The sequence below is a fragment of the Empidonax traillii genome, unplaced genomic scaffold, assembly GCF_003031625.1.
Source record: "Empidonax traillii isolate 1590-97213 ecotype Southwest subspecies unplaced genomic scaffold, ASM303162v1 scaffold196:size3368384, whole genome shotgun sequence".
Classification (NCBI taxonomy): Eukaryota; Metazoa; Chordata; class Aves; order Passeriformes; family Tyrannidae; genus Empidonax; species Empidonax traillii.
This window is the reverse complement of record NW_020955389.1, coordinates 2,896,566-2,922,254: the sequence shown is the minus strand read 5'-3', so window position 1 is coordinate 2,922,254 and position 25,689 is coordinate 2,896,566. Positions and strand designations below refer to the sequence as shown.

The 25,689-nt window shown below is 37.6% G+C and overlaps 1 protein-coding gene across 1 annotated transcript in view; it reads left to right on the top strand.

Moving 5' to 3' along the window:
* Window positions 1–25,689, top strand: part of GABBR2 (gamma-aminobutyric acid type B receptor subunit 2) — a 467,186-nt gene that overhangs the window by 274,980 nt on the left and 166,517 nt on the right. The window lies entirely within an intron of this gene.

Here is a 25,689-nt window from a genome sequence, read left to right as displayed (position 1 = left end):
AGTAGTAAGATGGCAAATTCTTTTCAGACAATGCATGAGAGAGAAACACTCCCTTTGTTTTCAGGCCATGCTTTAAACATAATCCTGCTGACCAAGTTACAAAGGCTCATTCTTTAACAGAAATCATCTGCTGTATGAGCATTATTATTAATGAACAGCAATGCACTTGAGGGGATCTGTTACTCATTCTAAATTATGGAAGCAATGGTCAGGATTGCTCTTGCCTTCACAACTATAACTAATGCTATTAACTCTTGTTCCCGGAAGCATTTCAACCCACTAAAACTTTGCAGACGTCATCTCATGATAATATAATTTAGGAATTCTTGCTCAACACTAGTGATAAATATTGATTGCTTCCTCTTCCTCCCTCCCACTCCCCTTTTTTCATAATAGCAGTGTTTACAGCCACATGCAAAAATCATGAGAAAATTTTTACAAGAGGTACTTATTCCCAGAAGTCTGAAGGAGCTCTTATGCATTATGACTAAGGCAGCTACATATACCCTTCTAGAACATCTGACAGAGGAGGAAGTTTGGCACATTCCCACTGCACATTAAAGATATGATTTGGGATCATGGGGAGGTCCAGCATGTATCTTCTGAACTAATCTGGAGCAGCAGGATAGCTGATTTTATACTGATTTTTATTTCCAACCATTCAAATTGAATTTCTTTATGTTTTCAGTTTCATATCAGATACTATTTAACAACAATGGTTTTACCATAAGTTAAAGTACTTTTAGATGAATAAGAACATAGGAGACATCTGCCCGTTTTATAATTCCTTGAAATTACAAAATTACTATTTCAGAACTGATTAAGGCACATACTTGGGATTTTGATCATCCAAGAAAGGTTTCCAATTAGCCTATGAGAAGAAAATAACTTAGGCATCCAATGGATCCAGCCAGGGAACAGCTGGATTTTTTTCTCATGTGAGCAATAGTCTGTCAACACATCTGAAGGCTGGTCTCAAGTTTTGTTTAGTTTCTCACTCATTTTGGAAACGAGAAGAATGTACAAAAATGTATGAAAAATTGAAACAAGGAACAGTATAACAATACAGATAAAGGTTATCTTTTTTAAAACTACAAATTATATTCCAACTATTAACAGGGATTTTTTTCTGTTCTTCTCTTATTAGTATTGTTTTTATCCAAAGCTTTTATAATTCAATACTTGTGGTACAATTATAGAAATTATTAATTTGTTCAAAGGAATCCTTTATTGCTTAGGAAGCTTTCTGAAACATTCTCATTAACTTTTAACAATTCTTGGACTATTAGGAAAGTTCCTAAAAATGTAAAGAAGTTAATTAGGTCCAGTACTTAAAATGGAAAATGGGCTTTTCCTTTATAGCTGTAGTTGTTAGGTACTATCAAACATGAGACAGATATACAACTCATTGGTTAATTTTTTTTTTTAATGTAATACAAATCATGATAATTTCAAGGAAAAAAGACCACATCAAAGATGTCTTGTAAATGCTTTTATAGGATTAGTTGTAATTATTAATATAGAATATATTAAATGTATTAGTAGCTTATTATCCAAACATAATAATTGGGAATCACCAGTTTTAGTTCAAGAATCATTTTTTCATCTACAGGACTTTGTAGATTTTCTAAAAATTTGAATGAAAGTTATCACAGTTGTCACAAATAATTCAGTGCAAAAAAAATTAAGCAGATAAATAGGTAATCATATATCAGAATATGGCCTGAATCTCTGTTCTTCATTTTCTAGGGTAGAAAATCAGCTGGGCAGACTCAGGAGCTAAATTTTCTGTTCTTTGTTGGAAATTTTTATTTTAATGAGACTATCTGCAAAAATTTTAGTTATGGAAGAAGCAGACAGTCATGTCTGTCAGAGGCAAGGGAAAACCATCCTATGAGGCTTCAGAGGGTAACTGCAGCATGCCTGACTCACTATGATGAAATTTTGAATAGCTGGTTTAATTTTGAATCTAGATATAGTTTTTCCCAGACTCATGCTAGTCATGCCTCTTTTTCAGCTTCTGTGCAGTCTGTTACTTTTACAAGTGGTCAAACAGATGGTGCCAGAGATAGCTGTGACCACACTGCTTAGTGCTTTATAGATCGTGGATACCACCCAGGAATGATTTAATATGCAACAAAGAATACAAAGCACATGTAATAGCCTCTTCTTCCCCTACCTGGTAAATAAAGAGCAGACTGTCAGTCTAGCTCAGTCTAGAAGCTGGCATCCCTCCAAATGAATGGCAATTTTTCCAGAGGTACAATTAATGAACTATTCTCATAGTCAAACACGTAGTTGAAGTAGATGGTAAAAATCTTTTCTCTGCTAAGAGCTGAAAGAGAATCCTGACAACTGTTGTGTGCATATCAAGGAGCAAGGAGAACAACAACAAAGCTGAGATTGTAGATTACTGGGATACAGGAGGCTTCAAGAACAGATCTATACCTGTCCTTCAAAATATTTCACTTTGGCAGGTCCTTTCTGATTAATCAGACTGAAGCCTAAAAGGCTCTCAGTCAGATTCCTATTCCTGTCAGGCATTAGAAAAAACCTGAGGCATCTGTGCCAAAATAGGTTCAAAAGGAAAGTTGTAGCTGAATTGTAAGCAAATACCATTGAAATGTGTTAAGACATGCTTCATGTAGATAGGCACAAAAGTCTGTGGTACTGCATATTGAGAAAACTTTAGGAAAGTGGGTGATCGCCTGCTGTGTCTTTCTGGGAAGAATTTAAGAGTTTCAACTCATTTAGCCAGGTAATATGCTATGACATTTTTTAGGGTTTAAAGGTGATCTGGGTACTAAGCAAGAGAAAGAATGTGACTTGCCAAGTGTAACCCCTTTGGTCTTCTTAGAAAAAGCTCTCCTGAATTTCTGCAATAACATCCCCAGATATTCTTAAACTCTTCTCTGAGTTTAATCAAAAGACATAGACAAATGTCTACTCTACAGTCAAGACAAAGGCACACAAGAATCCAGGATGGCTGTTCTTGAGCCTCTGTTCATCTACTTCTGACTTTTTTACTGTTCTTATCTGCTTCAATGAAGGAGAAATTCTCCAGAATCATCCACAGATACAATAGCTTGTTCTCCAGGGGCATTAATCCAACCCTGGAAAAATTTCCTTCAATTATTCTAAGTACAGGCCATTATACTCTTAACTGCTGCTGGTCCTTGCTTACGTAAAGGTTCATTTAAATAATAAGACTATTTGCTTTTGTATAGTTCGGGGGTTTTTTATATTTAACATCTGTCCAGCATAGGCCCCCAAAAAACAATTTGTGGATTTTGTTTCTGTGATAATGTTGAAGGAATACAATCCAATAAACATAAAATATTTAGTAACAACTCTGAAAACTCAAATTAAAGGTATATATCTGGACTCTGTGGTGTCAGATATCCAGAATCAATGGATTCGTATTTCACTGCTTCTGCAGAAAATTTAAAAATTCAGAATAAAATTTCCTTTTAAATATTAAGTGGTTTTTTTGAGGTTAAGGAGTATGTTCAAATATTTGGATATGAACTTTGGGGAAAAGTATATAAAGAAATTCAGAATTCTCTTGATTGAGCAGAATTTCACCAGTGATCAACAAAAAATTGCTAATGTCATGTAACGAACAATAAAGATGTAAATTAAACTGTGTGCCCTTTATCCTGATTCTGAGTTGGATCCTTCTGGAAAAGATCACTGTGTCATTAAATTTTTCACTCAAAAAAAGGGAGTTAACTAAGGAGTTAGAAGGCTTTCTTCTGACACATCCTAACTGGATATCTTGACTGTAATCACATGAATGTGTATTTGGTAGACTTCTTGTTGTACCCTATCAACTCCATTTTATCTCCATGTGAGTAGTGTAGTTAGATTGCAACTGTTTGTATCTCAGTGATCACTGGGAGTTTTTTTAGCTTAGTGATCAATTTATAGAACCATAGAATGGGTTGGGTAGAAAGGTATCTTAAATATCATCTAGCTCCAACCTCCATGCCATGAGCAGGATCACCTCCCACTGGACTAGGTTGCTCAAAGTCCCTTTCGAACTGGCTCTGGACACTTCCAGGTTGGGGCATCCACAGCTTCTCTGAGCAACCTATTCCTCACCACCCTCACAGTAGATAATTTTTTCTTAATATCCTAATACCCACTATGTTTCAATTTGAAGCTGTTCCCTGTTGTGCTATCACTACAGTTCCTGCTGAAGATTCCATCTCCAGCTTCTTTGTACACCCCCTTTGAATACTGGAAGGCTGCGAGGTCTTCATGTAACCCTCTCTTCTTCAGACTGAGCAGCCTTGACTTTTTCAGCCTGTCTTCATAGGGAAGGTGCTCCTGTCCCTTTATCAGCTTCGTGGCTCTTTTCTGGACTTGCTCCAACAGTTCCACTGCCCTTCTTTGTTGGGACATCAGAACCGTATTCAGTATTCCAGGTGGGGGGTCTCATAAGAGCAGAGTAGAGGGAGCATCACCTCCCTCAGCCTGCTGGCCACACTCCTTTTGATGCAGCTCAGGATGTGGTTGGCTGCCTGGGCTGCAAGGACACATTAACAGCTCGTGTTGAGTTTTTCATCAGCCATCAAACCCCAAGTCCTTCTCCACAGGGCTGCTCTCAATCACTTCTTTGCTCAACTTGTAGGTGTGTCAAACTAAATCCTGTCAAATTAAGTCTCGTTAAAATTAAATGCTGTCAAATTAGGTCTGTTAAGCAGTACCCATGGTGATTTGTAGCAGTTTTCTGATACACCAACACACATGGTGACACCCTGTCCCACTCCAAACATTTTTCAGCTCCGGGGCAGTTAGTGGTGACTGCTTGGAACATTTCATAGATCCTCCCCAATTGAAATATCCCCTAAATAACAGTTTTCTACATGCTGTCAGATGTTTCAATACTGGTTTATTCTGTTGGTCTGAGCCATGGTATACAAAACCCCAGGGATGTTATCTTGTCTTATAAATTGTCATTTAGAGCACTGATTCAAAAAATATTTTAGGCATTGCATTTCAGTCACACTAACTCTGCAGAGTACCACTTTCCTCTTTTGTTGGTAATGCCGTTCTCTTAAGCAGTTTGGGATAGTATTCTCTGTATGATCTCTATGAAAATAGAAGGTGTTTACAAAACTGAGTTAAAGTCCCATTTCAATGAAAATAATAGATAGACTCCTCATATGGAGAGGTATACCAAGCAGAATTCCAAGGGTGTCTTCAATCTTGAGTCACTGAATATTGTCATTACTGATAGAGAAGATGAGCTAGAACATATAATTATCAAGATGTACAATGGTCTCTGAGAGAGTCAGCAAGAACAAGGGCGACTAGACAAGGATTCAAACAGATTTGAAGAAATTGAAGAAGTAATCAGGGAAAAAAGTAATTCTGTTATTTTAGGTCAAATGTCTTGTGCTACGTTGGGAGTAAACTGCTCTACAAATAGAGATGGGGAAAAATTCACCATAGTTATAAAAGGAACTAGGGACTACAATGGGTCATGGGCTGAACATGAATAAGCAAAAACTTGAGAAGATAAAAAAGAAAATTTCTGCACTGGGGTGTATAAATAATAGTATCCCAGTGCCAAAATGCTGTAGTTAACTCCTATGTCCAGTGCTGATTTAAGAAATATGTGTAGATATGACAGAAGATTAAAAGCATACCTCACTGAGAAAAGCAAAATATCTTTGCTGCTTAAAGAAGAGAAAATGGTTGAAATGCGTGACAGTTGCTGATAAAACCTTTGCTTGTCCTGCCCTCATCATCTGGCTGAGAATTAAGGGATTTGAATAGCAGCAGTGGAGATTTGAGCCAAATGTTAGGAAAAACTTTCTAATGAAAGGGATATTTAAACACTGAAAATGCATAAAATTTCTGCCTGTGGACATTTTGAAAAACAAGTTAAACAGACATCTGAAGTGCTACAGATGTGCCTTGAGACAGACAGATGACTTTTACTACATCTTGAATTGTCTTCTAGGCCAGCTGTATTTAATCTTGACCTATTGCTCCTCAGCAGTGTGTGATTTTGGCACTCTATTTACGTATACTTGTCCACTGTATGCTTCTCATACCACTTGGTGTATTTCTTTGTATTGTTTCTACTAAAAATAATCGTGTAACCCTAGACTGGGGTTAGATTATTTGTAAGGAGAAAACATGAGATTTAATTGCTCTTCCAACATTGGTTCTTTGGGTGTTTTTTTTTTTGTTTTGGGGTTGGTTTGTTTGTTGGGGTTTTTTTTCTATTTTCCTTTAAATCCACAGTATTTGAATGTAAATCTCTGTGGCTTGGATCCCTCATCCAAGTGAGTACCATAACTGCTGATAGGTTACAGTGTCAGGGCCTCTTACCCTTTGTCTTCTATCTGTCGGTCTGGATTTTTTTACTATGTTGTACAAGATTTTAGCAGGACAAATAGTGAAAATCATGATACAGATGTGTATTGCCTGGCTATAAATACAAAGAGGTGAAAACTACAGTGTTCCTCGGGCAGATAGTGAACTGAAGCTGGGATTTCCCAAGTGTGTGAAGACTCTATATGTTATGGGTGTCTGTATCAGAATAGGTGTGTATAGAATTGTTTTTTTCTCTGGTTTACACTCTGAGTTCCCAAAGGCACATGTTTTCATGACTTTTTGAGCTGGAAGGTGTCTTTGGACCATCAGGTTTAACAGTTGCATGTGGATTTATTGTTTGTAAATTTGTCATATCTTTCATGAATCCATTTATACTTTTGGTCTTCACACATCCACTAGCAATGAGTTTCACAAAATAAACATGCATGTAATGATTAAAACCCTTCCACCTGTTTGGTTTTTTTAAGTCAACTGTCTTACAATTTCATCAGGCATACTCTGAGTCTTGTAATGTGGGAAGCAATTAATAATTATGTCTTACTTTCCACACATCGTTCATGTTTTACAGATCTCTCTTATCAATGAGTCTTTTTATAAACGTGAATCTTTGTCATCCATTTAGTTTTTTCATCTTGTAAAAGCTGCTCCATAATTCTAATAAGCCCCAACCTCTCGTGATACTCTTATTCCCTTCCTGTGAGAGCTTAATGAGAGCCACACTTAGCGCTGAAACATCCACCTCCATACCTCACACTTCTGAATAAACTTTCTGTATTATTTTAACTGCTTTCCCGATATTATGTTCTGCCACATTCATCCTCTTTTTGCTTCGTTGGCCACTGGTGAGCACAACACTGATGTTTTGAAAGAACCAACCACAGTAAGTCCAAGCTATCATCCTGGATACTATTCATTAATTAGTACCAACCATTACATGTGTATACATATATAGACATTCATTTTCTCTTATATGTTGCACTGTACCTTACTAGCACTGAACATCACCTGCATTTTTATTATCAGTATCTGAAGCAATTTTATAACAGTCCACTGTCAGATGAAACCATAATGGAGACTATATTTTAATATACGTTTGTAGCTGTTTCCCCCTTTTATTGTCAGATTATTTTTGACACATTTCCTGGTCCATTTTTCTTCTCTTCCATACCTACCAGCAGCAGTGTTTCCCTCTGTGCCAGTTATTCCTCCTATAATCTGTTAGTATTATTTACTAGTAGTTGGGGTTTGTGTTCATTTGGTTTGTTTTTATAAATAAACATGGAATAATGTATTGAGATTCAGGTACCTAAGTTGTGTACATGAGCTGTCAAACCAGAGAAAGGATGGAAAAGGGCTATAAAAATTTTTTGGGGTCTTAAGCCATTACTTACAGAGAAAGATTAATGGGATTAGGTGTGTGGAGTTACTAGAGTCACCTCATTTTGGGAAAGCAGTATTGTGTGGATATAAATTGCAAGGCCAAGAAGGATGCACAGAAAGGGTATGCTGATACTGCAGCTGCTGGTTGTCATGGCAACTTGTTTTGTTTTACCTGAGCTAGCTTTAAACAGGCCAACTAGGGTGCTGCTATCAGTGTAGCAACAATAACAAGGAGCAGACTGTAAGCTGGAAATCTGCCCAAGAGCAAAATCAGCATTTTGGTAGGTGACCTTTCCATTGGGAGTGCAGCTATGGGAGACCACAACTTTGCAGCTATCCATATTCAAGACAACCAATTTCAGGCAAGATGGGTGTATTTTTGTGACACCCAAAGTTGCAGTAAGCATGACAGGATTGCTGAGAAGAGTTGGATTCGTTGTTTTCCCCCAGGCACTTGTGAGGAGCAGGGGAGACCTATTCTTCACTGTGTCTGTGCCTGTGCTTTACAGAGCTGTTCATCATTTTCACAGAACTGTGCAAATAATTATTACTGGGACAAGCACACACATTATAGAGATAGCTGCCATTTTCATAGGATTCTGTTTCAGTTCATCCAGCATACTCTGAGGCAAAAAGTTTCACAGGATCTGATAAGTCTCTGCCACTATGTTGTGCAAAAATGTCTTAAGAGCTGTCTTAAATGCCAAGAAAAAGGACTCAAATATAATAGCAAAGAAAAAAAGTTGGAAAGCAATGGAAATAATTTTCCATTAATTAATTTCTAGAAAAGACTGAAGCATCCAGCTCCATAAAGCTACCAGAAATTAGTACCCCATCAAAGGGTCTAAAAAGGACCTGAAAGAATTGTCAGGTCTTTCCTTCAGAACTCTCCAACTTTTACTGCAATTTAGAAAACAATTTATTTTTTTTTCAATTAGTAGTCAGAATCCTACTTCTACTAGAGCTAACTTGTTCAGATGTTCAGTTTCAGGTGATGTACAATGCTGTCTCACCCTGTCACCACCCAGTCCTCCCCATCCTTTGAAGACAGGCAGAGGCTCTCTCAAGGGCTACCATGACCTGCTGCTCCCTGCAGAGCTGTGTGCTGGAAAATCTCTCTGCTCGGCACCTCAGAGACACTTTTTTTCTGGAAGGATTTGTAATATAGGTCCAGGGAGATAAAAAGAAATCTGTCTGGTATATTCTGGTATATATTGTGGGAAAATATTTCATTTGAGTCAATAATTAGAGAATGCCATCTATTGCAGTGACATCATCCCTAACTTGGAGTTCAAATATTTCCCCAAGAGATACAGAATGTCGACTTAGAGCAACTTTAATTCTTAATAGATGGAAAGGAAGAAAATGAAGTTTATCTAGGTCACTGAAAGGACTTAGATTTATAATTTGATGTTACCATTTGAACAGACAAAACAGAATATTGTTTAATAGAACAGGAAGCCAGCATGTAAACGTTTGTATAGTTATAGGCTAGAGATGTCAAGATAAGGTTATAAAGTCTAACAGATCTCTATATCTATGGAATTTTATAACAAAGTATATTTGACAAAAATGTCCTTTATAGAACTGCTTCTGGGATGGTAGGCAATATGGTCACAGTTTTATGAGAAAAAAACTGACAGGCAGACCTATCATAGATAAGAGAGATGAAAAAGGAATATTTTTTTAAAAAACAGTGAATATAGATTTATTCACTGTAGAGGTGACCAAAGGCAGTTGTGAATCATATGCTGCAGCATTTGTACAGGCATTTGTAGTAAAACTTTGAGAGCACAGGAGCAATATTAATCCAGGTGTTAACAGCTTATTAAGGTTACAGAAAGACTAGACTGCTTTTCAAATTTACTTGTCCTTCTTTTTGCATCCTAATCATAGTTTTTTTTTGTTCTGTCATTAAAAATGGTTATTTAATTTCAAATCATAGCAGATCATGCAGTCGTCGTATTGGCACCTTGTTCTCTAAGCTGACATTTTATTTTCTGGAGAAACTATCTATTTCAATACATCATCACTGGAATCTAGTTCAGAAATTGAAGAATTCTGATTCTGTAAACATGATAATAGAAAATAAGCATATGTAATTAATAGATTTGGAAAGAAAAAAATCTTTTGAATTTTTTTCTAAATATCTGATCTTAGGTAGTACTCCACAATGGCACAGGTGTCATTTTCTGCCTTGAATCATGTTATTGGATAATGAATTTTTTACACATGTGTGATAAGCATTTCTCTGTTTATTTTCAGTGAATCTTGCTGATTTGCTTGAACAGGAGTTTATCAATCTTCTTTTGAAAAGAAATGAAGTGGGAATGCCAGTTCAGAAAACAGTAGCTTTCCATTCCTTTATTGCAAGTGGCAGCATAGTCATGTAATCTGACCAAGAGTAAACTCATTTTTTGAGACTTTTTTCTTACAGACTCAAGGAGTCAAAAAACCCACAACAACCAGACTGGCAAAAAACCCACGACAACCACATTCCAGACATTTTGGACTTAGGCTGAACATTTTTAAAAAACTTACTATGGACCCTACCATCCCCTTGCCCCTGGAATGAAAGGACTGATCATACTTAGTTCTTACTCTTGAGTTACTGGTTCAAAGATTAATGCCAAAGGGAGAGCAGGAGTGTAGACGGTTGAGAAAAATGTCTGCTTACAATTCTATTTTCTTGGTATTTGTTATCTTCAACAGGAACACATGTATAATTCTCTCCTTAAATGATTTTAAAGGAAAAGGGATGAATTCCTCATGCGTTATTTCATTAGATTGATCTAGTACATCTACCTGTAACAAAATTATTTCACCACAGATGTTTTAGTAGTGATTTAGTTCAAACTACTGCCACAATGAAAAATGTATTGAATTAATACTGTACGTGTAAGGAACAGGGTCAGGCAGAGAAATAGGTAACTGTCATTTGTACGTAAAACTAAGTGCTATTCTATATGATCCCAAACTACTGGCACAAAGCTGTTTGATACCTTACTGTGTTCTCACTATATTCCTCCCTACTTTGTTTAACCCCTATGCCAGGAACAAATTTTTCCTCCTTGAACTGCTTTCTGCATATCCAATTCAGAGCTATCCAGGCCATGCTTGACCTTGACAGACTGTACAATCTTTACCAGTTAATCTCTTGTCTAGGAACATTTATGTATAATAATCAATTTCCTTTGATTTTACCATATTTTGGGCTTGATTGGTTTTACTAGGTGGACTTGGAAAACCCAAATAACATGGGAAACACTGGGACAACCTCTGTGTCAGTGCCTTCAACCCTGTGAATCATCCCAGCTTTACCAATACAGGCTAGTTTGAGGGAAGAAGAAAATAGCAACGCCTCATGAAAAGGTATCCCCTAAATTCGTAAAATCATAGAATCCTTTAGGTTGGAAAAGACCTCCGAGATCATTGAGTCCAACCTTTGACCAACCACCACCTTGTCAGCTAGACCATAGAAATAAATGCTGGGTCCAGTCATTTATTGAACACTTCAAGGGATGTGGTGGCTGCCCTGTCCCTCCCTGGGCAGTCCATTCCAGCCCTTCTGTGTAGCTGTCCACAACCTTTTGCACTGAGCAGGCTGGATAGCTCTTCCCTGGGAAACATATATTCCCATCTATCATACAGTCATGGTGAATCCTTGCTTCAATTAAGAGTACCCTAGAAGTCCCAAATTAGTAATTCACATATCCTGTTCTGGCCATTTTAAAAGGTCAAACTATTGATAAGCCTGGTGAGGCAAATAACTCCACATACTGCCCTAAAAAGTGTCAATTTGGAAAGCTGAGTATGTCAGGTGAAAGCAGATCACTGTGCTCCTCAGCCTGCGTATTGGAAAGAACAAGGTCTCTGACCTAAACAGAGACCCAAATCCACAATTAATCAATTTTACTCTTTTAGAAGACTGCTTGTACCCACAGGTTATAGGATGGAGCCACAGGTAGCTCCGTGGATTGCAGAAGTGTTGCACATTCGTAAAATCTGAAAACCCCCTCTTGAATATGAAGCATGTGCTTCTTGCGTTTTGGAGAGAAAATAAGGAGACACTCCCTGCACAGAGCAAGGGGAGCTAAACCTTCCTCTCATTCTGGCCCTTCAAAAGGTCAGTGCAGAAAGTGTTGTAACACAAAGTGATTTTCACCTGACTTTGCTAATGTGACATTTGGAGCATGGCTGTGGCAGTCTGATGTGACAGCAGGCGAAGGTTGTGTTGTGCTGTGTTACTAAATGGCAGAGGGCCTGATGAAAAGGAGGGACTTGTTCACGTATTTAGTCTGTGCTTCACCCCCTCCAAAGGGAAAGACTTTGAAAAGTCCCTGAAGTGTGAATCCCAAAGGTTAGTAAATACACAAAGGGCTTGTTGAATTCCGAGAAGAGAGCAAAATTTTTAAAAAGCCATATGTGAATTTTCCCACCCAGAAAATGTTAAGTTGGATTTAAGGCTGCAGTTGTATTCAGAAGCTATAAATCATCAAAAGCTCTTTAACTGCTTGTATCCAGGTTTGATAAATTAAGCTGACAACCTAAGTGATAACCTGTAGCCAAATGCTAGACTATTGCCTCTGTGTTACAGGTTCATTTTTCAGCGCTTTAGTCCTATTTTAATCCCTGGAAAACTCATGAAGCTTTTGGCCAGCTGATGTACTGTGCTAGCTAAAATCAGTGGAGCACATAACTCTAACTGTGGACTGGCTCTGGAAGTAGTAGGGTTTACAAAAGCATGAGTTCTGGAGAAGACTCTGGACTCACAAGCCATAAATATGTAAACATGTGTCCTATGGATATAGAATGCCCTTCTGATGCCATGGACCATTGAGGAAGTAAAATATTTCATTTCTCCTCCGTGCTTGAGTTGGACTTGTTCTTCTGTTTCCCTTGCTAATGCATATTTCAATTTTTTTTTATGAAAATTCTATATTATTTGATCTATCTATATGTATGGAAGAGGCTGACTAAATGCAAGAAATATAAAAGATAAAATGTCAGGGGGAAAGACAAATGAGTTACAAGACATATATTTCTAAGTCACTCAGGCATTTTGAAAATGTTACCCAAAATGGATTTTCCCAAAGATTAGCTCTTTGGTTAGAGCACAACAAAGTTGTGGATTTGGTCCCCGTATGGGCCATTCACTTAAGAGCTGGACTCGATGATCCTTGTGGCTCCCTTCCAACTCAGAATATTCCATGATCCTGTGAAGCTAGCTGGCATCCAGGCCAGTAAAGACATCCCCCATCCCCAATGGAGCAAATCCAAAACCTAACTCTTTTGTAAGATGAAGTAACCAGATAAATGCATCTCCCTCCATTTTGTAACTGAACACTTCATCAGGGAAGCATTTTTCCAAGCCTTTCTCCCCTTAGACATTTGTTGTGATTGACAAAGAAGATCTGGACAGAACAATGATAATGTTTTCTTGCTCTTTTACTGAATAAAAGAAAGAAAAACAGGCTAGGTAGGAGCATTGCAAAGTTCCTCATCTCTGCCTTGTGAAATTTTGTGTTGAGATTTACTTAGCATGAGATCCTAAAAGGAATAAAAGTTTATCTTAAATGATCTGTCAGGTTCAATTTATTTGCAGTAATTGGCCTGGAGCTCTTCCATTTAGCAAAACCTTGGCTTCTCTTGCATGGGCAGAGAAGTTGGAAGAAAAGGCCCTTTTTACTGCCTACAGATGCACCCATGCAAAGCAGTCCAAGTAGCATCCCTGGCAGGACTTCCTCTCCCTCAGGGCCATGGACAGATGTACTGGAAGAGTAACTTTGAGCCTTCACAATCTGCATACATACCTCCTTGTGCTGGGCAACAGATACTACAGAAATGTGTACTGCCTCTTTTAGTGACAGATTTGAGGAACTCAAGAAATGACTGGACATGGCACTTTGTGCTATGGTCGAGTTGACAAGGTGGAGATTAGTCAAAGGTTGGACTCGATGATCTTGGAAATCTTTTCCAACCTAAACGATTCTGTGATTCTGCAGTTATGTTCATCCTCCTTCCCTCAGGCAGAGCTGCTGTAGCCAGGCATGAGTAATGGGGGGGAAGATGCACTCAAGCCTATGGGCTGATGCCAGCTGTGGACTCTTGGCATGCATTAAAATTTTGCAGGTTTGAACCCCAAAATTAGCAGTGCTTTTCCCGAAACTCATATAACTACAAGCTGCAGATGCAAAGGATGGTGAAAGAAGAGATGGTTTCTAGGCCTTAGCAGTATCTGTTGCTTTGTGCTTTCACCAGCTCCTTAATATATAGACTAAAAGAACAGATGTAAAAGTGGCTCATCAGTATTCTTCATTAAAATATAATTGATTTCGTGACTATCTGTAATTTACACTCATTCAAGAGATATTCATTCTAGGTGACATTTATATTCTCATTATTTTGGATAAATTTAGGATGAATTATTACACTTTATTTAAGACTAGGTATATTCCACTTGCTTGGTTTCCTTTCATCTTGGCTTTGCAACTATTATTTAAAAAAAAAGCAAAAACCAGAGGAGATGAGAGTGTGAGACTGAAATGCAACATTTCTGTGCCATAAACCAAGCACTCAAAAGTCAGCAATTACAGGATCAAAGGTAAAAGCTCACAAGTATTTTTTTTTCCTTCTATTCTTAAGTATAAAATTACTAATGCTGAAAATCTCTAGCAATTGAAAAGTTACAAGGAGCTGAGGTAAACTCATTTAAGGTCCAGGTAAAGAAACTGGAATGATCTTATGCTGACAGACACGACTTTAATTTGAGAGAGAGATTAGATCATAGAGTGGCTTTTAGTCACTTTGCATCAAGAAAGTGAAATTATATTCCTGTTTTGCATTGCTCAGGATGGAGGTGGAAACACAGAGTTGAAATGTTTCATAACGTTACTCTAATTCAGTCAGTTTGCCACTTTGCATTCCAAACAGTTTCTTGACTAATACAGAAATGAGAAGGCTTCCCAAGATGGACAGAAAAGAAATACAAACTCCAGGGCTACCTGAATTTCCCCTTTGTCATTCATTTTTAATTCATCTTTGTTGGTATCTTCTCAGAGCAGAGGACTGCCAGGAAACTAGACATTGAAAACTAGGTATAACTCTTCCTGTGGGAAAAATTCTAAGGATTTTACAATTGGTTAAATTTTGTATAAAACATTGTCATGTGCATATACTGCTGTTTCAGATACAACATAAGCAGCATACAGTATGTCCTCTATCACTACCACATGTGTATTTTCCACTCCTTGTAGAGGGCCAGTAGCAATCAGTCCCTGGAATAGTGGTAAGCTCTTTTGTGCTTTGACTGGAATATTCTCCCATGTATTCCCTTTTCTCAGATGGTATGAGTTTGCTGGGAATTCTCCTCATTTGAGATTTGTAAATTGCTGTTCAAGAAATTGCCACTGATTCCCTAAACTAAAAGATGTGGTTGCATCATAAAGGTCTGAAAGAGACAGAAAGCTTCCTGGCTTGTACACATAAGTTTCCATTCCCATACTACAATTTAGCTGCCATTCTCAAGGATAGGATTTTTGCCTGTGGTCCATAATTATGGAGCTAGAGAAGGACATAGGGGAATATTTAGATTGCATGTCAGCCAATCACTGACTAACTCTGTGTAATGGTCAAGTAGTAGAACAAGCTGCCAGGAAGGTTATGCCATCCACATTTCATTTCTCAAAACAAGCTAGCTAGCTGATATTAGATAATTAATCCCGATGGAGAGACCAAGGACAAACAAAACTGAACGGTAGTTGCTTCTCCTTTTCATCTGAAATGATTCCATAAATTGCTGTTATGTAGAAATCAATAGCTGATCTGTTAGATGGAAAAAACCCCAATCAACAGATAAAATATAAATGAAGCTGTATCACCCTGAATTGGGTCAAATGTCATTGGAAATGGGTCAAGCCTTTGGGAATCCTTCCCTACTGTTGATTATAATGAGCGCACAAGGTTTTAAAACCAGCTTACAGGTTTTAATCTGCAATAGCTTATGGTATGATGAATTACTGCTGTGTATGTTCTTTAATTAAGCAGTGCTTTATGAAGCAGTGTAGTTGTACCATTGTAAACTCTGAGCCTGATACAGCAAAGTCCTGAGTCAGTCTTGAAATACTAAATTGATTGGGCATTCAGGACTTTCAGCACCTCACATAGTCAAACCTTTAATCTGACAGACGATGCAAGAGACTTCATTTTCCACGTGGATTAAATATTCATCTGGGACTATAGCTCCTTTTAATTTTTAAGGTATTGTTCCACTGTCTACTTTGATCTCTGAACCAATATTACTACTAAGTACCCAATTATAGAAATTATGTTCTTGATGCATATGAAATACAAATCCTTATTTCCTTCAAGAAATGTGGTTATAGCAGGCATGTGAAATTCTGTTGTAATGCCTTCTCCCAGAACTACAAATGTGAAAGGTGTACATAGAATTTAATTATTGCAAAGTATCTCTACAGGTAATCGTATGTCATTTTGAATGTTTTTTTGAGGTTCTGTTTTGGTTTTGACACATGCACAAACTGACTGTCCTTGCCAGGTAAAAATGAACTTGTAAGTTTGAATGATGAATTTGTTTTGTTTGGTAACTGAATATTATGTATTTAATTAAAAGTGATTTTGATTGGTTTACCAATTAAATGGTAAGAATGTAGATCCTCAGAACTTTTCCTCAGATATTTGCCAGTTCTTTAACTCCTTGCATGCCCATATTTACACCAGCATTTTTCTGCTCCGCATTTACACTGAAATATGGCACTTCTAAGCCCTAGTACCTCAGGACAAATTAGGTGTTTTCTTTCAAGAAAGCGTGCTGTCAGATGCAGCTTTGCTCAGGATGTTCCTGTGCCTAGCAGGCAGAACACCCAAATGAAAAGTGCATAATTCAGATGTAGTTCCATCCTCCACTCCGTGCAAAGCAGGAATTTGCATAAAAACCACTCTTTATTCTAAAGTTACTGAACTCGGGATATATCCTGAGATATATCTGGGGTGAATTTCTGAGTCATTAATGCTGGTACTTTTTTGCTGTGTATAGATAACTACATATTCATTTACTACAAAAAAAGAACAAAATGACAGTCCAGAAGCTAGAACATTCATTTAGAGTAGGGGAGAGCTGAGTTTAGGTCCCTCATCCAGATTTTTCTGAGAGGGAACCTAAACTGTTATTTAATGTATCTCAGAGGCATGGTCCTGTGACTGACCTAAGATGCTAAGTGGTATTAACAGGAATTCCTTTTTCTTGGCATAAAAAAGTATTGGGTCAGTTCTAGCATATATTTGCACTATCAATTATGCCCATATTTGTGTTTGACCTTGGTGCCTAGGTCATTGAATCTCCTGGCCAACAAAACTAGAAACAGAAGTAGAAATTCTTTAATGTATATTTGAACAGTCATAGACCTTTGAAGTGCTTTATTAACAGAAAAACCTAAACAGTTATCTTAAACTGCTTAAATCAGTAGGAAATTTAAAGAAAAATCTTAGCCCAAATATATCCGTGCACCAGCAGTCATCTTTGGCTGAGCTCAGTTTCTGTTGTTTCTGTGCTCCCCTCTTATTTGTACAGGTGTAAGTGACAGCTGGATTATTGTTTGTTAGCAGGTATTGTTTTCTTCAGTGGCCTTTTTGCAAACCTTTCTTTCAAACATTTGTTCTTCAACTCTTTTCAAAGCTATGCTACTCCTTGCGATACATCATTGTGTAAGAAGGGAATAATTTATTCATTCTATGTTTTAATTCATCTTTCTTTTGTAAGATGGTCATCTCAGGAGGTGAAATCTGTGTTACCTGTGATATCCATGAAAAGTCAAAAAACTTACCCAGATACTTGCATCTGGCCAAGTTGTCTTGATCCAACTTAAAGGAACATACAGGCAATTCCAGAAGAAACTGAATCATCCTTCGGTATGTGCCTATGGTAGATAAAGCAAATCATGCTCTATAAGAAGTGCCTATTTTCCTCCACATCTTGACAGGCACAAGCTAGTTGTCGTACAGAAATCCACACTGTACTCATCAAAGTTTGGGCAGAGGAATTCCATCAAATCACCTTTTAACTAATAAACAGTGTAGTGGCTATGAAAGAGAGGAATTAACTAGAGTAATAATTCAATAATTATAATAAGTACTATTCAGTTGCCTGTTCTGTAGGTCTAAAGTCTGCAGTCACTTTTCATAAAATAAACTTTAAATAACCAAGTTCAGACACGTATTATTTACTGGCTTTAGAGCTCAAGAAAATAATTTGGTGCTGCTGAAGAGTAAATCAACCAAAATTCAATCTGTAAATATAAGAACTCAGAATCCTTGCTGAGAAAGCCCAAATTGTATTTTTTAGTAATGAAAATTAAGATTAAGTTCATTTTAGATTCCTCCCCAGCACAATAATTTGGAGAACACGTCACGTCTGAAGACTAGTTCCTCAGAGCAGGACTGATAGGAATATGACCGTGAATGACTTAGCGTAACAAAGGAAAAAAGGATACTAACTTATACTGCTTTGGTTCATAAAGTTTTCTTGTACATGCAAATCATGGTAAATGTCAAACAGTACACCATCCAGAAACCAGGAAGCCTTCAGCAAGGTTGTTAATACCAGGCTCTGTTGCACTTCTTGCCCTCTCTGTGGTGAACTATGAATGGGAAGATCCATTTAGGCTGACTTTAAAGCTGGTCGGGAATAAGCATTTGCTTTGAAAAGCTGAGGAAATTAGGTTTTTAATAGGTAATGGTGTGATAAATAATATTGAATAGGTATTTATGATGCTTAAGCTGAGTTGGCTAAGCCAGCGTAGTTGGTTTAGTTACCCAACAGCCTATGAAACGGTGCAACTTTCTTGTGTGTGGTACCTTTTGTCTTCTGCAGAAGACTGTCCTGAGCAGTCTTGTGGGATGTATCACCTCAGGCTAGTAAGTTCAGTTTTAGAATGAACTTTAAGAGCACAGGAATTGTTGGTGTCATACTTGGGTTTTGGAGATTTTGTGGGCTCCCTGAAGCACCTCGCTAATTCCTTATCGTCTTACACTTGATGGACAGCTGTGGTTGACTCTGTGCCCTTGTGCCTGTCCAGTACAATAAGCCAGTTTGGATCTAGTTGCATCAGTATAGATTCTTGCATGAGCAGAGATTCCAGACACAGGAATCTTTACAAAATTTGTTACCAACACAGAATGTCTGGGCAGTCATAGGTCTGCAGAAAAAACAAACCTAAAACAAAACTCAAACCAAACAAAAAACAAATGCTGCATTTGGTTTTAAGCATATAATTTCAAATTTTTCTTCTTTGTAATATCACATTTCTTTTTTAAAAATATTTGTTAAAATTTAATGATTTTTTTCTACATGTAGTAATTCTGTTTAATACCTGGGAAAGGGATTAAATATTTCAAAAGTCATATTTTGCATTTTTTCTGATCACATAAAGTTGCAAGAATAATTTATTTGTAGTAAGAAAAAAATCCTTTGTACAGTATTTAGCACTATAAGCTGATCTTATTAATTCATTATTTGTTTCCACCAAAAATTAAATACTGACAAAAATTGTAATTTGGAGACAGTCTCCTTAAAACAGGCTTTAAATCTTTCTTTTATTTGTGGTTGCTATAAAAACAATAGCAAATTAATGTTAGAAAAATATCATCCAAGTTGGCATGCTGTTACAAAAATTTGTTTTGATAACTCTGTTCAACTTTATCTTCAAGAGGCCTGTTTTCTTTCTTTGTAGAACTAAATTAGTCATACACAGGTTCCTCTAAGAAAATGTCTCATATAAGAAGCAGAGAAATTCAAATGATTTTTCACCATTCAAATTATGTGTATAGTGCTCTCTTGATTGTTAAATTACACTCTATGCTAGGTCAAGGTATAGAATAAATTATTATTTTTTTTTAAGTGAATGGGAATTTAGGAGCATATTACTGGGTTTCAGAGAGCAGGTAATTTTGTGTTTCAGCTCAATGAAAGGATTGTATGGGTTGTAAAGAAGGAGGATTGTATTAAGAAAATAGGAACATGAAACTGAACCTCTTCAAAACAGACTTACACAACTTCCCTTACTAAAATTAGTGAGCAGGTTTTCACAAAACTGATATCAACTATTGAAGGTAACAGACAATGCACAAGCTTGATGATAAGATAAGGTTTAGTGTTTCCTTTCAGTTGGATGCAATTGTCTTTCAGCCATATTTGTTTTATAGCAGGTCCTGTAAAATCTAAGACATGAGAAGCCCCACTGAAGGAAATATAAGCAGTACATCTGAGAATATCATGCCCAAGTTAAAAAAAAAAAATTGTAATGATTTTTTGCATTATCAAAAATGCAGTATCAATCGTGTTTTCTGCTTGTTCATCACTTCATTTTTATAGGCAAAATCAGGAAACTCAATAGGACAGTTTTATAAACCAAATCATAAACCAAGTAGCTATGCTCTTCTGGTTGGTGAATCACTGCTTTTGAACTGGGCCTAGTTGAAGGATACCTGTAACTCTCTCTTTGGACCTTTCCTGTAAAACTTAAAAATGGTAGAGATGATATACCCTAAACTGTTGATTGGTTTTGAGGAACTTAGACTCTCCAAATATGAGATTAAGGACTTAACAATAGGTTAAAAGGCCAGTAAATAACATTTCTTTTGGAGGTACATGAGTATCAAGGATATACATAGCTGCTTCTCAGGGCTCTGATATCTCCAGGATTACCTGCTGTAACTTTTGGCAGTGAAGCATGGCTGAGCAGTGTCCATGTCCTCCCATCATTTCTCTGTGCCTCCCACCACCTGTGTCTACTGCTCACCAGAGGTCTCTCTTGTCAGTCCTTCTGGTCTTGCAAAGTATTTTGGTTATGCTAGAGGTGGTGGAGTGTGCGCCAAAGCTGTGAAGGGACTCAGTATTTTGAGGGTAGAAGCAGGAGTGGGAAAGGACTGTGTTGTTAATGGCTAGTACAGAAGGGTCCATGAAGTTTTCACAGATTCACAGAATATGCTGAGTTGGAAAGACCCATAAGGACCATTGAGTCCAGCTCCTGGCCCTGCACAGGACCATCCCCAGGAGTCTCACCATGTGCCAGAGAGCATTGCCCAAACTTAAACTTTGTCAGGCTTTGTCTTTATGGTCTCTCCAACTGTCTCTTCAACTTACACACACAAGAAATATTAGAAAACCCATGACATCCTTGAGTAAAACAGCAGCTTAAAAATCTACCAGAATGCCTGGGAGCATGCTGCATAGGGAAGAAATAACCCAAGTAATGCAGCACGTTGACAAGGTTTTGATACCAGTTGCAGAAGTGAGAATCGGTTTCCTGTGAAATTGCAACACTGCTATCCTTTACAGCTCAGGAATGAAAAGCATCTGCAGACACAGCCCATGAATAGGATATGTGAGTTATAGAATATTCTCCATTTAAGTGAGAAACTTCCATTTCTGGGAATATATCCACTGCTGCCTGCCAGAAATAATTCAGTCAAGCAAGGCAAACTAAGATACAGTTCAGTGTTGGTGCTGTATGTGGAAAACAGAGGTGCTGCCAAACAGCAGCACCCTCCCATCAATGGTGTGATTGAAAAGGAGCCAGCGAGTCCTTGCAGCAATGCCAGAGCAGAGGAGGATGCAACACAGCACTGTTCTGTTCAGCAGCTGTGCTTTCCCCCATGCTTACTCATGCTACTGATGCAATGAGGAGTAACATGGTCTAGCTGAGTGAAAAAAGTAATTTAGGCAGGTTGGGCTTTTGGCACAGGCAAACCTTAGCAAGGGGCATGAAATACGTGCCATAAATCCTGGCCCCTTTGTTGTCTCTTCTCTTTCCTGGTACTGGTCCTACCAGGACAAAGACCAGGACATCTCTGTTCCTCAAAGAATGTCAGATGGTAATACCATTGAGGTGAAGAAGGCATAAGGAATAAGGAAAGGACTGTAACTAGAACTTGAGGCCCTAGATTTCCAAATATGCAAGTGAAGATCCACTTCACTGAAGATCCTGGTATCACACAAGAAGAGTGACTGCTTCTTTAGGTTTTTGTTTCATATGTTTATGGTTTCTGTGTGCTCTTAGTTTTGATCTTTATTGTCTTGCATCCTATGTTTCTTGTTTAAATCAAATGACCCTAAATCTAGAAACAAGAAATCTGTGCTAGATTTTTTGGTTTTTCTAGCAAAAACACAAGAAAACAAGACAACATTTCTACACCTTTTACTGAAAAGCAGTAAGAGCACTTGTTTGCATTGCTAGCTCCCACTAATCTGTACATGCTGTTGCAGATGAAGGAATTTTGTATAAGAAGGTGAAGAGACAAAAAGTGTACCTAAGTTTTAGTAGTATTTTTCTAATATGGCTTTGTACTGAGATTCTTAAAATTTGGGTAGTTAAAGATTTATGGCCAAGTATGTAAAGTACTTGCTTTTTGTAATTCTGCTACCCACATAAAACGCATGATATAGATTATCATTCTGTTCCATTCAATATCTTTTTTTTTTTTCCTTCTGGAAGCATTCTATGACTTAAATTTCCCTTGAATGCTTTAACTAGTGGTAAGATGTACTCAGGTACATATACACTGAGATACGTACTTACTTCAAGTAAGATTTTAAACCCTTTCCCACAGTTTAAACACCATGGGTTTGACTTTCAGACTTGTCAGAAATAAAGTTTGTGAGACAATTGGCTTTTGTAGGTAGCTTACACTAATACTTTTCTAGCAGTTTCAGGGAAAAACTTTAAAAAATATTTTTAAACTGTTTTTAGCGTTTTCTGCTTTGAAATTCCTCTTACTCTCATACTCTAAACAAGCTTCAGCTTTCTTTACTTATTGTGCATCTACAGTTTTAACATTGTCTCAGAGAAAAGGCAAAGCGTTATGTTAGAACAGTTAGGCAAATATCCCTCTCATTTGAAGCACTAGAATTTTTTAACTTTTGATCCCAGTTGTAATGAAAACCTGATGACATTAGTTTTGTTCTGTGACTTTCCAGAGTTTTGTGCCTCTTACAGAGGTTATTGAACCTAGTTTTTTATGCCCAATCCATTGTAAAAATTTCAACCATTCTTCACTCTCATACTGCAATAGTCATACATGAGAAAAAATGCATACTTATGCTTTTCTAGTTTTAATCTTCTTTTCAAGGATATTTGCCTTGTATTATATTTCATTCCTACAGGCAGAAATCCTGTCCTCTTCTAACAAGATAATGTTCAAACTAAAAAATCATCATTGCTGTATGCTATCAATTTTCTGGGCAGAATAGATTCTTTCAAACTATGAGTGTTTTGTCACACTGTTTTCTCTCAGTATGTAAAATACCAGTTTTACTTAGAGGAGTATATTTAATGTTATGCACATAAACAAAACTATACTTATCCATAAATTCTTGTGTGTTCTGGGTGTGCTGTGCCAGGCAATGTTATTCCAGAGCTGTCTGTCAGGTGTATTATATAATTGCTCTATATCAATTATTAAATCTTTTATTATTTAGAGTAATTATAATTTAATGGCTGTAGCTTTCCATGGAAGTCTCTTTCTCTTAATGCTAGTCTGTTTCCTGTAGCTATAAAGGAAATAGAAATCAGAATTTAAAATGAAATGGCACAACAATGATATCTACCATATTTTAGGAAATTTTTGAAGCAATCATTATGGATAACATCAGTGACTTCTACCTCAAAACTCTTCTTTGTATCTTAATCAGTTTTCTACACCACCTTTTTTTGCTTATAGTAAAACACATTGTTCCTAATTAGTACTAAGAGGAAATCTCTGTTGGATCTTTTTCCTCCTTTCTGGTTTTCCCAGTGGATTAGTACAAAGAGATTACTCAAAACAGGTTAAAGCAAGTGGAAGTTTACTGAATTAGCAGGAAAATGGAATTATTTCTCTGGAACTGAGGTTTTTATAAAGTTTCGGTTGAAGTGTGTTTCTTATCTCTTGAATACAAGGTCAGCTTTCAGATTAAAAAAAAAAAACTCATTAAACCAATATAGTTTTCTGAATGAGCTTTCTTTTGAAAATATTTTTTTTCCCAGTAAGTTTTAACACCATTAGATTTTAAAAGGGAAAAAAAAGAAATAGTAGTGGTCATAAATTTTGAAACTCAAGACTACAATTCATCCTACTAAAATGTACTGGTAGTACCTGAAGGAAGCCAAACTACTTTATCTACATGAAAAACCTGTATCAGGATGGATAACTTCTGAATTGACTATCATCTTACGTTTCAAAACTGCTTACATTTTCAATAAAACCATCAAATGGAAATTTATAGAGTGAGAAATATCATTGTAGGAGTCTGTTGTCTGGGCTGGCACACAAAACATTTCAAATGTTGGTGCTTGAAAACCCACTCCTTTTGTAGACAGCACCTCTCATGAGGTGATCCATCTCCTGGATCTGTCTCTTAAAGGCTGTGAGAACTGAGAAGGGCATGGTCATTTTTTCTAACTGCTGAGCTTTCACAGCTGCCTGAGGGCATGGGGATGCACAGCCTCACCGCCTGCACCCCTCAGCCAGTGCCAAAGGCTTTGAGAAGCCACTGCTGCTTGTAAAATGCATCTCTGCCCATGGCAGGGGGGTTGGAACTAGATGATCTTTAAGGTCCCTTTCTGTGATTCTAGAAACATTCAAAGTAGCAGCATTCATGCACACACTTCTCTCACTCTATGAATCGTGTAACTCTTGAGTTAGATGGGCATCCTGGCATTGCATAATGTTTCTTGTTTTATCGCTCCCTAGTGCGCCGTCCCTAAATATAGCAGTGACAGTCCCTCCCTTATGGGAGAACAGAGTACCTCCCTGAGGACAGGGAAATCCAATCTGCGATCCCATGTGACTTCTGGATAGGGAGCTGATTGTCAGGGGCTAGAAGTTGGGAAGTCTCAAAGTCTGTGGCTTTCGATGGCACTTTGAGTGACAACCCTCCTGTTCATCTCAGCAGAGGAAACTGAGAGAGCGATCTAGGGGAGTATCACTGCCTGGGTGCCTTTGGAGTCTCCCCTATATCTCAGTGAGGGTGTGCTTGCAGTTGCAGCTTATTACACAAGTGGGCTTTTTGTTGCTCTAAATCTTTTCCTGAATGATTTCCCTACTCTTCCAGAATAAAGTATCTGGAATCAACAAGACTAGGAGATTCAAAATAGGATTTCTTGTACAAGAAAAAAACCCTGGCAGTTACTGTACAGATGACAAAACAGAAAAGAGCATAGAGTTTGCAGCGTTGTATGACTGTGTTCAAAATTACCTCAGATCCCTTATTTAGTATCTTAGGATGAAGGCAGCAGGAATTCTGTCTTTTGCTTTGACCCTGAGTAATAAAGATATTCAAAGCTCTTCATGTGCTACAGTGTTTTCACAGGCCACCTGGTGTAATGGCAAGAGTGGTTATTTGAGGACATAATGAGTAGTTCATATCTAACACACATAATATGCACAGCAGCTGCTGCTCCCCTCCCATCTCAACATGGTAACTGTGAAACTCCAACCTTTAAATAATGCCCCCTTAACTCTGAAAAAGTTTAAGGATGTAGTATGTAAGGAAGAAGCCAGAGCATTTCCTTTTCAGACCTCTCAACTGAAACAGAGAAGGCACAGCCTGCAGGGAGGCTGCTCAGCGGTGTGGTGAACCTTCTCCTCCCAGGGGAGGGAAAACACAGCCCTGACAGAAGGTAAGGGAAGGCCCTAATCATAAAATCATGTGTATGCATCCAAATGTGCTATAATGGGGCCTTTGTGTTGTCCCTGTGTGGTGTGAGATCACCTGTGAAAGCAGGCATGCCTTGCTAAGTGGAGGGAAAACAATCTTGTTGGGAGGCACAATTGCTGGCGTGATCCACTAGTCAAGCAAACATCTTCTGTGCTGGGAGACATTTTTATTTCTGTCATGTTATGCACTTAAATTCGGCTATCATATGAATTAGGAAGGGCCAAGAGCCCTCAAAAGGAGAA